The following is an 11,124-nucleotide window of genomic DNA, read 5'->3' as shown; positions in this document are numbered from 1 at the left end:
TATTATTATTTTCATCTGTATTTGAACTTGCCTCTTATAAGACAATCTTTTTTTTTTTTTTTAGATAATGATCTCTCCTTTGGGGAGAAAAGGCAAAAATTGCCTCATCCACAATCAAACCCTCATAAGGAGGACAGGTGTAATTATTAGGATTTGGCTAAAGAATAGATTGAAGCGGATGGCAAACTTCAAAAGGTTGTATTCCCAACTCCCAAGACCTCTTCTGGGAGTCCCGAATGTATCAAGTTCATCTTGTGATTTCTGCCGAGATATGGCCAAATGTAAAGGCTGGGGCCAGTTGGGTATTTATGTGGCATATAAATAACAACCCAAACCCTTTCAGTTAAGCTCTTGGCTGTTAGGTGTCCGTGAGATTCACAATCTGCTTCCTGAAGAGAAAGATGTTCCCTTAACCCTGCCAAGAGGTTAAAGGACAGCATGGAGGAAATTGGTTTGGCTAAACCAGTTGACTAGACTGACTTGAGAGGAACTGATTTTGCTCTGCTCTGGGTCCTCAGCCCTAACTTTAGTTCTGCTCAGTGCAGAGAGAACAGCTGCCACGGATCTCAATGGGCCCATTTGAGAATGTGCAAGACTGTGTGAAGAAGGAACAGTAAAAATCTCAAGAGCCCCCAGAGCTCAGAAACTTTGTCCCTTCCCCCTATAGACTGTGCATTTCTCACAGGCAAGGGATGGGTCTGGGTCAACAGCATCCTTTTCAATACTTGGCAGGTTCAGGGCTAGTGAAGGAGGAAGCCATGTTGTACCAGTGGGTGGGGGTGCCTGTCGACAACAAGAAGACCAGATTCCCTTTGAGAAAAGTGGTTTGAGATTCCCTGGAGTTTTCTGACTGTTCTTTGGTAGAGACGTTCATATAGCCAGAGAAACATTAAAATAGTCTCATTGTTATTCTTGCCCCAAATTAAAGGTTTGCCTACTATCAATGGCCTCCCTCTCCAAAACTGACATATGATTGTCAATCTTCTGGATTTTTAAAAAAATCATGATGTTTCTATGTGTTCACCTCTAAGATTGGACGTTGTCATTTAAGCTAATTTGTATTGTTCCAGGGCGTTAGCAAACAAGTTTTAGAATCACTAAGCAATAGCCAGGTGATAAAACGCCAAAGAGACTGAAAGCTCCCTGAGGGAAGGAAAAGTGCCTTTTTCAGCTTCTTATGCGCCTAGTGTCTAGCACAGGGGTCTGAACATAATAGAGACTCCATAAGTATTTCTTGAAAGAGGAAAGTAGGAAAGAAGGGAGGGAGGAGGGAGAAATGGAAGGAAGAGGGAACCTGTTTGTGCACAGGTTTAGTTTACTTTCAGTAATTATATCCTGTATTCGTTGAGCAATTACTGGGGGCAGGCTACCATCTAAGCACTGAGCATCCGTTATCTCAAGGAATCCTCGCAATAACACTGTGAAGTGAGTACTATAAGCAATCCCTTTTACAGAGGAGGAAACTGAGGCTAAGGAAGCTTAGAAAACTTGCCCAAAGTTGCCCAGTGAGGTAGTAGCAAATTAGAAACCAGTGTGATGAAGCATTTTGATTTCAAAAGTCAAAGAACCGAGTTACCAACTCTCTTCATGATGTCCCCAAAACAGAGTTAAAGAGGACTTTGCAGAGCAAAGCATAGCTTAAAGCCTCAGGATGGATGTTACATACAAGGAAACGTACTCTTTTGAAAAGCACTCACCCTCCCCCCCTCCATCCCTGCCAAATTAAGGACCTAAGGATTCTGAAAATATCCAAATTCCACTGCAGCCCAGGGAAAAAGTTTAGCAAGATGCGTCACGTTCTCTTTGAATGTTTTTTACCCCACTGACCTATCTCAAACACACCCATTTTCCCCAGGCAGTCTTGAAGTCTACCACATGCTTTCAGATTTCTCAGAATTACTCCTGCTCACGAAGCAGATAAATTCCCGCCTGTGCACAAGTAAGTTGGAGCTCCGGCAGACAATTAGATGGAAAAGAAACTGTTTGGCTACAGGCAGTTAAGCTGCTTTTATTTATTTTTTTAAAAAGATTTTATTTATTTATTTGACAGAGAGAAAGATCACAAGTAGGCAGAGAGGCAGGCAGAAAGAGGGGGAAGCAGGCTCCCTGCTGAGCAGAGAGCCTGATGCTGGGCTCGATCCCAGAACCCTGAGATCATGACCTGAGCCGAAGGCAGAGGCTTAACCCACTGCTTTTAGAACCCATGCACAGAATAGGTGGAGCTCTTTACAAAACTCGCTTACCCTAGGCATCAACGTACCTACCGTAGAAGTAGCAAACACTCAACAGAAGTTGTTTCTAGAAATCTAAAAAAGAGTAAGTCTCGTGGGTTTGGTTTTTAAATCAATAATTTAAAAAGGTGACTAAAAATAAAAAAAAAAAAAACAACAACACCAACACAAAACATTTTTCCTACTCCTCCAGAGTAGGAGGAGTAGAACATTTAAAACATTTAAAAACATTTTCCTTTTTGTTAGTTCAGTGTTGTGCTAGTTTGTCCTCATTCGTCCAGCAGGGGTCACTGTTGCCCACCATACTCTCAAAAGACTCCATTGCTTGTCTGTCTGTTCTGTACCAGGGGCTTTTATTTCCAGCAGCAGCGTGAGTATGGGCAAGGACGTCAGCCCCAAAATATTGAAGAGAAAAGAATCTGTGGTTCGGAAGGTGGAATTGCGATATTGGGAAAATAGATACTTTTGTAATGATGGTGTATGAACAAGAGGTATCAAGTCTGACATTAAACTTGTCAATTTATTGGACAAATTCGTCAGTTTCTATCGCAAAACTATAGCTTAGTTCCATTCTTGCTCCTAAATCTGAGTATACGTGGGGTCTCTCTTCTCTGTATCGGTGTCAAACTGGGCAAATAGGGAGAGGGGAGTCGAGCTGCTGGTGTTTCCTTGTGTCCAGGCCACTCTCAGCCAAGTGCCTCATCGGTGTTCACTTACGCCTCCGTGATCGTTCCAACCTTGTTAGAACAATGGGTGTCCAGCCTGCTGTGTCCTCAGGGATCCTTCTGTCTTGGATGGAAGTTAGTCCTTAGCTGTGGCAGCTTCCTCTTCAGGAACGCAGGGCAAGTTCAAGTTCGCACTGGCTGTCTGGGGCGGATCTGAGTCTATGGGTATATGTGAAAGATGTGTTGGGGAAAGGCTGACCTTCCTGCCTTCTCACACATTGGTGGTTCTCTTGAGGCCACAGGCGCAGATGAGATAGCGAACTGCCTGGCATGGCCACGTCCTGACACCACAGAGGGCAGGAATGGGGTTTCGATACTGAGGAAAGGAGTTCAGTGAGGACGGAGCTCCATCAGTAAGGACACATCACAAATAAAGCACCCCTTTGTGATTGCTTTAAGGTGGTCAGTGGGTGAACATTGATATTTAAATCAAATATTTAAAAGATTCATATTTATTCTGCTTCCTCTATCTCCTTTTCTTTTTACTACTCGGGACTCAAAAAACAGTAGACCTTCGCTGTAGAGCAGTTTTAGGTTCACAGCAAAATTGAGTGGAAAGTGCAGAGAGCTCCCAAATACCCCTTCTCCGCCCCCACCCCACAGCCTCTTCTACCATCAACATCTACCACTACAATGGTCCATGTGCTACAATCAGTGGACCAACACTGATGCACTGCTATCACCCAAAGTCCATAGTTTACATTGGTGTTGTACATTTTATGGGTTTTGACAAATGTATAATGACATGTATCCACCATTACAGTGCCATACAGAATATTTTCACCGCCCTAAAAATCCTCCGTGCTTTCCCTACTCATCTCTCCTTCCTCTCTAACCCTTGCCAACCATCGATCTTTTCACTGTCTCCATAGTTTTGCCTTTTCTAGGATGTCACATAGTCAGAATCACACAATACATAGTCTTTTGATATTCGCTTCTTTCACTTAGTAATATACCTTTAAGGTTCCTCCGTGTCTTTTCATGGCCTGGTAGTCCATTTCTTTTCTATCCTAATAATATTCCATTGTCTGGATACACCACAATTCATCTATCTATTTGTCTCCTAAAGGACATCTTGATTGCTTATGGCAATTGTGAATAAAGCTGATAGAAACATCTATGCGCAAATTTTTGAGTTAATAAAAGTTTTTAACTCATTTGGGTAAATACCAAATATAGTATTTCTGGATCCAATGGTGACCCTGATACCTTCTCATTCTGGTCTTCAAAATTGTTGTGTAAACATTCTACCTTCAAAATTATAGAACAGATGTTTTATTCCATTTGGAGCTTATATTCTGGTGGATGACTGACTGTTCCTTCTGTCCAGGATTTCAGCACCAACTTCTAGAGAAGGGCTTGTGTCTGAGCAGTAATTGTCAAAGGAGAAGCAACTACACAGTTGCTGTTGATGCCTCTTCAGCTGGAGACATAGGGTGGATAAGTGGTTTTATGAGTGGTTTATCCAGAATTAGACCAACCCATATATGATAAAAAACAAAAACAAAAACAAATACACTGCTTATAATGCTGGAATTTCCAATTGCTTGTTGTTCATATAAATTGGGCTACTGAATTAGATTAGCTCTGACTTTACATTCTGGGAGGAAAAAAGAAAATATTGTGTTGCAGCAGTGGTCATAGTGGTAGAGGTAGGAGCAGGAGGGGGCCCTTATTGAATAATTTGATGCCAATTTTAATTCCCAGCATTGGATACTTGTCAAAAGGAGTTGGAATTTCTGTGGTATGTCCTTGTTGCTTTTCACCATATGAGCTTTCCTAGTTTAGACCTTCTAGTTTAGACCTCCTAGAAGGTTCGTGGTTATGGCCTTGGTAGGCTTCTATGTAGACTGAGAACTGTTAGCTGCTAAGCACTAGCCCTCCATGTGCACCTTCTACAGGTTGAGTGGTACCAGCCAATATTTTTGCTTTGTTTACACTGCTGTGGTCTTTCTGTCATTCACATCCTTTTCATCTGACTGACAATTTTCGGTTTGCAGCAAATAGTTTTCCAAAAAATAAACCAACTCCAGATTATTTTGATGGTTGACATAACATGCTGAATGTAAAAATGCGAGTCTCCCAGTAACTCCTGGTGGGTGACCCCCAGCTGGATGGAGGAAGTCATACTCTAGGTGTGGTCCAGCCCATCAGCCCAGGAGTTCCAGAGAACACCGAGAAGATAAAGATCCCTATAGGATATTGACTTTAGGGGAGAAATCCTGTTGTCAGAGGATAAACCTCATGAGGACTGGGGTAAGTTTGATGCATTTCTTTGCAGCAGATCCCTAAACTATTTGAGGTGGTCCTGTAGCCACACAGTTGTGAAACAACACTGAAACATTGTCTCCACTAAGCAGCTGAAAACATTTTTTTTTAGAATTCTAGAAAAATAAGGTGTATGGGGGCATGGAGTTCAGACTATCCAAGCTAGCACCTCCAAGTGATCTCTACTGTTGTCCTCAGGCAACCGTGTAACTTCATTTCTACTGGAGGGTATTTTAAAGCCTCCCTAAGTCAGATGTCCTATGGTTTATTTTTCTCTTCCTTCCAATCATTTCATCAAAACATCCTTTGATCACCTTGCTTTCAAAATTATCTGGCTTTTCATTTAAATCAATTCTTAAGGGGTTGAGCTATGCATAGAACATATAGAGAGGATTATTAAGGATAATTAAAAACCTATATACATTGTGTTCCTACAGGATTTTGAAAACATGCCTAATGCCCAGGGAAGTTTGTACCTTGGTGGGGCACTTTCTTTCTGGCAAAACATTACTTAGTTTTGTTCATCAATTTTTTTTAAAATTTTTTTTAGAGAGAGGGAGAGAGAAGACGGTAGAGGGAGAGAGGGGGAAAGAATTTTAAGCAGCCTCTACACCCAGCCTGATGTGGGGCTGGATCTCATGACCCGGAGATCATGACCTGAGCCAAAATCAAGAGTCAATGTTTGACCGAGCCACCCAGAGGCCCCTCATCAAATATTTTCTAATGATCACTCTTGCCAGATGTTGCAGTAGGAGAATAAGACATCGTCCCTGCCCATATGGTGCTCCCAGTGCCAGTGGGGAGATGGGATGTTTCCATGTGATGTAGGGGTCCTGTGTCAAAAGATGGTCAGGGAGGCAACATCTCTCCACCTCAGCCTGGAGATCTACCTCCTGAGCTGCTTCTCAAAACCAGAAGAAGTCAGGCAGATTGACAATGGGTCAGAAGACTGAGAAGAGGATCTTACGTATCAAATGACATGAGCCAAAGTATTCATGTGGCTGCTACCTGAAGGGCAAGCAGGAGAGTTGAAAAGAGATGATAGTCAAAGGGATACATGCACCCCAGTGTTTACTGCAGCATTGTCTACAGTAGCCAAATTATGGAAGCAGCTCAAGTGTCCATTGACTGATGAATGGATAAAGAAGGTGTGTGTATGAGTACATACACACACACACACACACACACACACACACACACAATGGAATATTACTCAGCCACAGAAAAGAAAGAATCTTGCCATTTGCAACAACATGGATGGAGCTAGAGAGTATTATGCCGAGCAAGGTTAAGTCAGTCAGAGAAAGACAAATACCACTTGGTTTCACTCATATGTGAAATTCAAGAAACAAAACAAACAAGCAAAGAAAAAAAAACAAAAGAAGAGAGAGATAAACCAAGAAGCAGACCCTTAACTATAGAGAATGATGGCTACCGGAGTGGGGGAGATGGGGATATAGCTGATGGGGACTAAGAACTGCACCTGCTGTGATGAGCACTGGGGGATGCATGGAGGGGCTGAATCACTACATCGCACACCTGAGACCAATACAACACTGTATGTTAACTACACTGAATTAAAACTAATATTAATTTTTAAAAAAGAAAGGAAGGAAGGAAAGAGAGGAAGCTGTGGGAGTATCTGTGAGTACAATGTAGGGTTTGGACTCTACACTGTGGGTAATGTGGAGTCCCAGCAGGCTTTTAAGCAGGAATTCATTTTTTTTTTTAGACAGAATATTCTGACAGTTATGTGGATGATCATGGCTTGGAGGGAGCAAAACCAGAAGCAGAGAAATTACTGAGAAAGCTTTATCAAATTTCAGGGCTAAGAAGAGAGGCATGAATTCATGACTCCCAAACAAGTGGAATGGGAAAATTCTTTTAAGTACAAATATGTTGCAGTGCATTTCCTTTTTGTCCAGGGGACAAAAGCACTTTAGGAGAGGGAAGACTAGTACCTACCTGACAGGTACCCAGTCTTACTGGAAGCTCTCCCTCATGTCACTGAACATCCCAAGACCAGAGGCCACCAAATACTGTGTCTAATTTTGGAAACAGAGGCAGGCCCTTCTTCCTCAACCCCTTCCAGATCCACTCACTGATATTTCCACCATTGGGATCTTTTAGGACTAAAAATAAAATACCAACCACATGAGCTTATCTTCTCTTTCATACTTATTAGGTTTGAGATGCTAAAAAAAGTCTGAGCACTGTAATAGGTTGGATAATCTGATGTCAGAGCCCGTGCGGTTATTTTCTGTTTGCCCTTCTAGATGGGTTCTCTGCCTTTCCATGGCCTATTCTGTGCCCCAGGATGCTGACCCCCAAAGCTCCTGCCAGGTCCCCCTCCCCTGACCCCTTGGCATTGGTACTGGTTAGGGTCGCTTGTGCTCTGCATCTCTCACCGATTCCCTTTCCCTGCCCACACCTCCACAGCTCCTTCATTTCATTTTCTTCAGTCAGCTCTGATATGGATCCCTTCCTATGTTTGCACTTTGGTAGGGTTAGGACGCTGAGCCCCTGAGCATGAAGCTAGCCATGGAGGAAAGAAGAGACTAAGAAGATTCTGGAGTCTCCTAGGACCTATCACAGGGCTGCAGGACCGCCCACCCGCCAGACTCCTCCTTTGCCTCATGCTTATGCTAAGGGAAAGGTAGCCTCCCAGAACTGGTTTGAATTTATGTTTTAAAAAAATCCGAATTGATTCGTATGTTGCAATCTGTAATTCATAACCACTCCATCCAGAGGCATTTCTTGTCTAAGCGTGTAACTGAGCAGACTCATCACATGGAGAGAAACAAGAAACATACAGATGTCATCTTACGTTGGGCGCCTAACAGAGTCTTCAAGGGTTAAGAAATAGCCCCATGCTGTACCTCAGGTACAGTAGGTTTACCAGAGGTTTCCTTTTGTGTTTAAACAATAAACTAGCTGGTGGTCTGCTGGCTACAGGCTGTTATACATTCCTTGGTTTTATTAGGATAACCATAAGCCTCCAAGACCCACCCTGATGTCAGTGGCAGGTTTTATAGAACACTCACAAGTTTCTTCACGTTGTGTTTGGGGGTATATAAAGTGTGAGGCATAATAGGTAACAGGTTGGAAGACCAGTGGAGAGCCGACAAAAGTCCCGGTTCCTGATGTGAATATTTAATAACTTCTCATTACAGGAAAGGGTTGACCACCAGATGCCTGTGACTGGCGGCTCCAGAGCCCACTAAACTTTTGAGTTACTCCAGGAGCAGGAGTGTGTTTTGGCAGTTCCCTCTGCCATTCCAACAGGCTGGAGGTTAGGACGTGCCCAGTTGATTTAGGAACGCTGGAGGCGAGCATTTGCTAGAAACATCTCGTCTGTTATCCAGCAGCCAAGTGGCTAATTACTTCTGATATGGTGATTTCCCGAGGTGATAGAGCACAGTAGGTTTAAAAAAAAAGTTGTTTTTTTTTTTTTTAAATAAACTCAGAAGCATTGGAACACATAGGATCTTCACATTGGTGTGGATTGCTAATACACCGTTTCAGGACCTACATTTATAGAGGCCCCTGAGAGCATCACCTGAGCTTGAACTTTGGTTAATTGGCATGACAATGACCTAGTTCTGCACTCCTGAGCTGAAATACACATTCACAATCTGTCAGGTCCTAGACGGTGTCATTAGTCCAGCTGTGTTTTGACCACAGCTGGTCTGGGAATGGAATCTTCTTGCGTTTCCATGGCCCATGAAGTTTCGTGACAGAATGCTCATGGGGCGGCCTCCTGCCTCCCTCCCCAGGGCATGTGGGAGGAAAGAGTCTCTTGCCGCTCAGCCCTCCACCATGTGACGGGCCATGTCTCCTGGAGCTCTCAATGGCCCCAGACTGACAACAGAGAGATTCTGGGCTGCAGGGCTGTGTTCCTGTCCCTCCCCAGCCTCCCTGCATCGAGGAACCACTTCAAGAGCAACCGCTTATGATAGTTGCTTTTTAATGGAGGATGTGTCTATGAATTGGCCTTAAAAATCTGAATCTGAGCCATAGGTAACAGGTTATTTGAAACACTTTTGTTGTTTTCTTTCTTTAAAAAATAAACAATTCCAAAATGGACATAGCTATAGGTTACTATCCTGCTTCAAACCCTGGCTTTCTCTTCCTCTTAAAAATCAAATGCAAAAACCATTAACACAATGGTTAAGGCCATGTTCGCTCTGGCGCTTTGCCTTATCTGGATGTCCTCTTTCCTCCAAGCTGCAGTCCCTCTGGCCTACGTTCAGCTTCTTGAGTTCTCCGTTCTTCAGGGTCTCTGCACATGCCATTCTCTACATCTGTCTCCCTCTCTCTCCCTTCAGATTTTAGCTTTAATACGATTTCTTCAGGGATGCCTTCCGGTCAAGTCCCCATTGACTTCATAGTCCCCTAGACTTCTCTTTTGAGCCTACTGTCATTGGAAGCAATTATTTATTTGTATAATTATTTATTCAGTGTCTCATTCCCATCTAGACTGTAGATATCAGGAGATAATGGGGCCTGTATCTCAATGCCTAGTAGAGTACATGGCGTATAGGTGAATGTTGAATTAATTATTTAAACAATGCATGCTTATTACAAAATGAATTACAAAAGTGCAGAAAAACACCAAGAAAAAATAATCTCTAACCCTACATCTCAGGGATAACAACTATTAACATTTGGGTGTGTTTCCTTATGGCCTTAAAAAAAAAAAACTGTATGCAGCATATAAATAAGCATTACCTACTGAAAGGTAGGTCCTCTGGCCATCTAGAAAAGTCTTCTTGAAACATACCAGGCACCCTGGTGTTCCAAACTGAAGTCAGTGGGGGAGAGCTCTGAGCAGTGATATCACCATTCGTGGTCTCTAAGGCTGACGAGGGATTAAAATCTAGCTCCCAAAAGCAAGTTCCAGGATCTTCCTTCTATATGCCACTGTCACTCTAAGATTTTCTATTTAGAGCCTTTTAGTAAAGGAACAATTTCTTAAATACTCGAAATATGTCACCTCCATGTTTAGCTTTTGTTGCTGCTAGCATCGTTCTTCCCCTAATTCATAGGATAAGGGATGTTTTTCAGAATTGTGGTTCCAATGGTCCATTCCTAGCTCTTTTGCAAAGGGGAGGTGTCTGGAAATAGACTGGGAACAACTGGACGATTCCTCACTCCCAGGTAACAGTGTGACTTCTGTGCCCCAATGACCCAATACAGTTTATCCCACAGAACCTGTTTTTGTTGATGGGCTAAGTCCGCCAAGCAGGTACTGCTATTATCACCATTTTAAGTGTAAGGAGACCTGGCTTAGAGATGGTACAGAACTTGCCCACAGCCACGCAACTCGTCAGTGGCTGAGTCAGGGTTAAAACCTGAGCTGGCCAGACTCCAAAGCCCAGCCTCTGAGCCACGACACCAGGCTGCCCAAAGTGGCTCTCTCCAGATTTTAGCAAGAGGATTAGGAAGAGGAGTAGACTTCACAGAGCCTTGAAGACCCCTAAGTGTGTATTAGATTTCGTGTGCCTGTACACATTTGTATTTTTTCTAGGGAGAAGTTCTCTATATTTCATCAGACTTGTTTGGAACAAGAAAAATAAAGATTCATCTGGATTAACAATTACACTAATATTTGTTGATCGGTTACTAAGTACTGTTCTAAACACTTCACATGTATTAAACCTTCACAATAGCCCTGTGGGATAGGTACTATTATCCCCATTTTATGGTCAAAGAAACAGACACTGAGAGCTGTTATGTGCCAAGGTCACACAGCTGACCCATGGTGAAGGGATCTCATCCAGGCAAGTGCTCAAGCCTGCACTTTTATTTAACCATAGCAAATAAATACCTCTTTTGTAGATGTCTCAAGGCTATCTGCTATCTGAACTTGAGGTGCATCTCCCCATTAATGTATATAA

This window comes from Enhydra lutris, unplaced genomic scaffold (genome assembly GCF_002288905.1).
Source record: "Enhydra lutris kenyoni isolate GAN:26980312 unplaced genomic scaffold, ASM228890v2 scaffoldscaffold4, whole genome shotgun sequence".
NCBI lineage: Eukaryota > Metazoa > Chordata > Mammalia > Carnivora > Mustelidae > Enhydra > Enhydra lutris.
The sequence above is the reverse complement of the archived record's forward strand: the minus strand, read 5'-3'. Positions refer to the sequence as shown.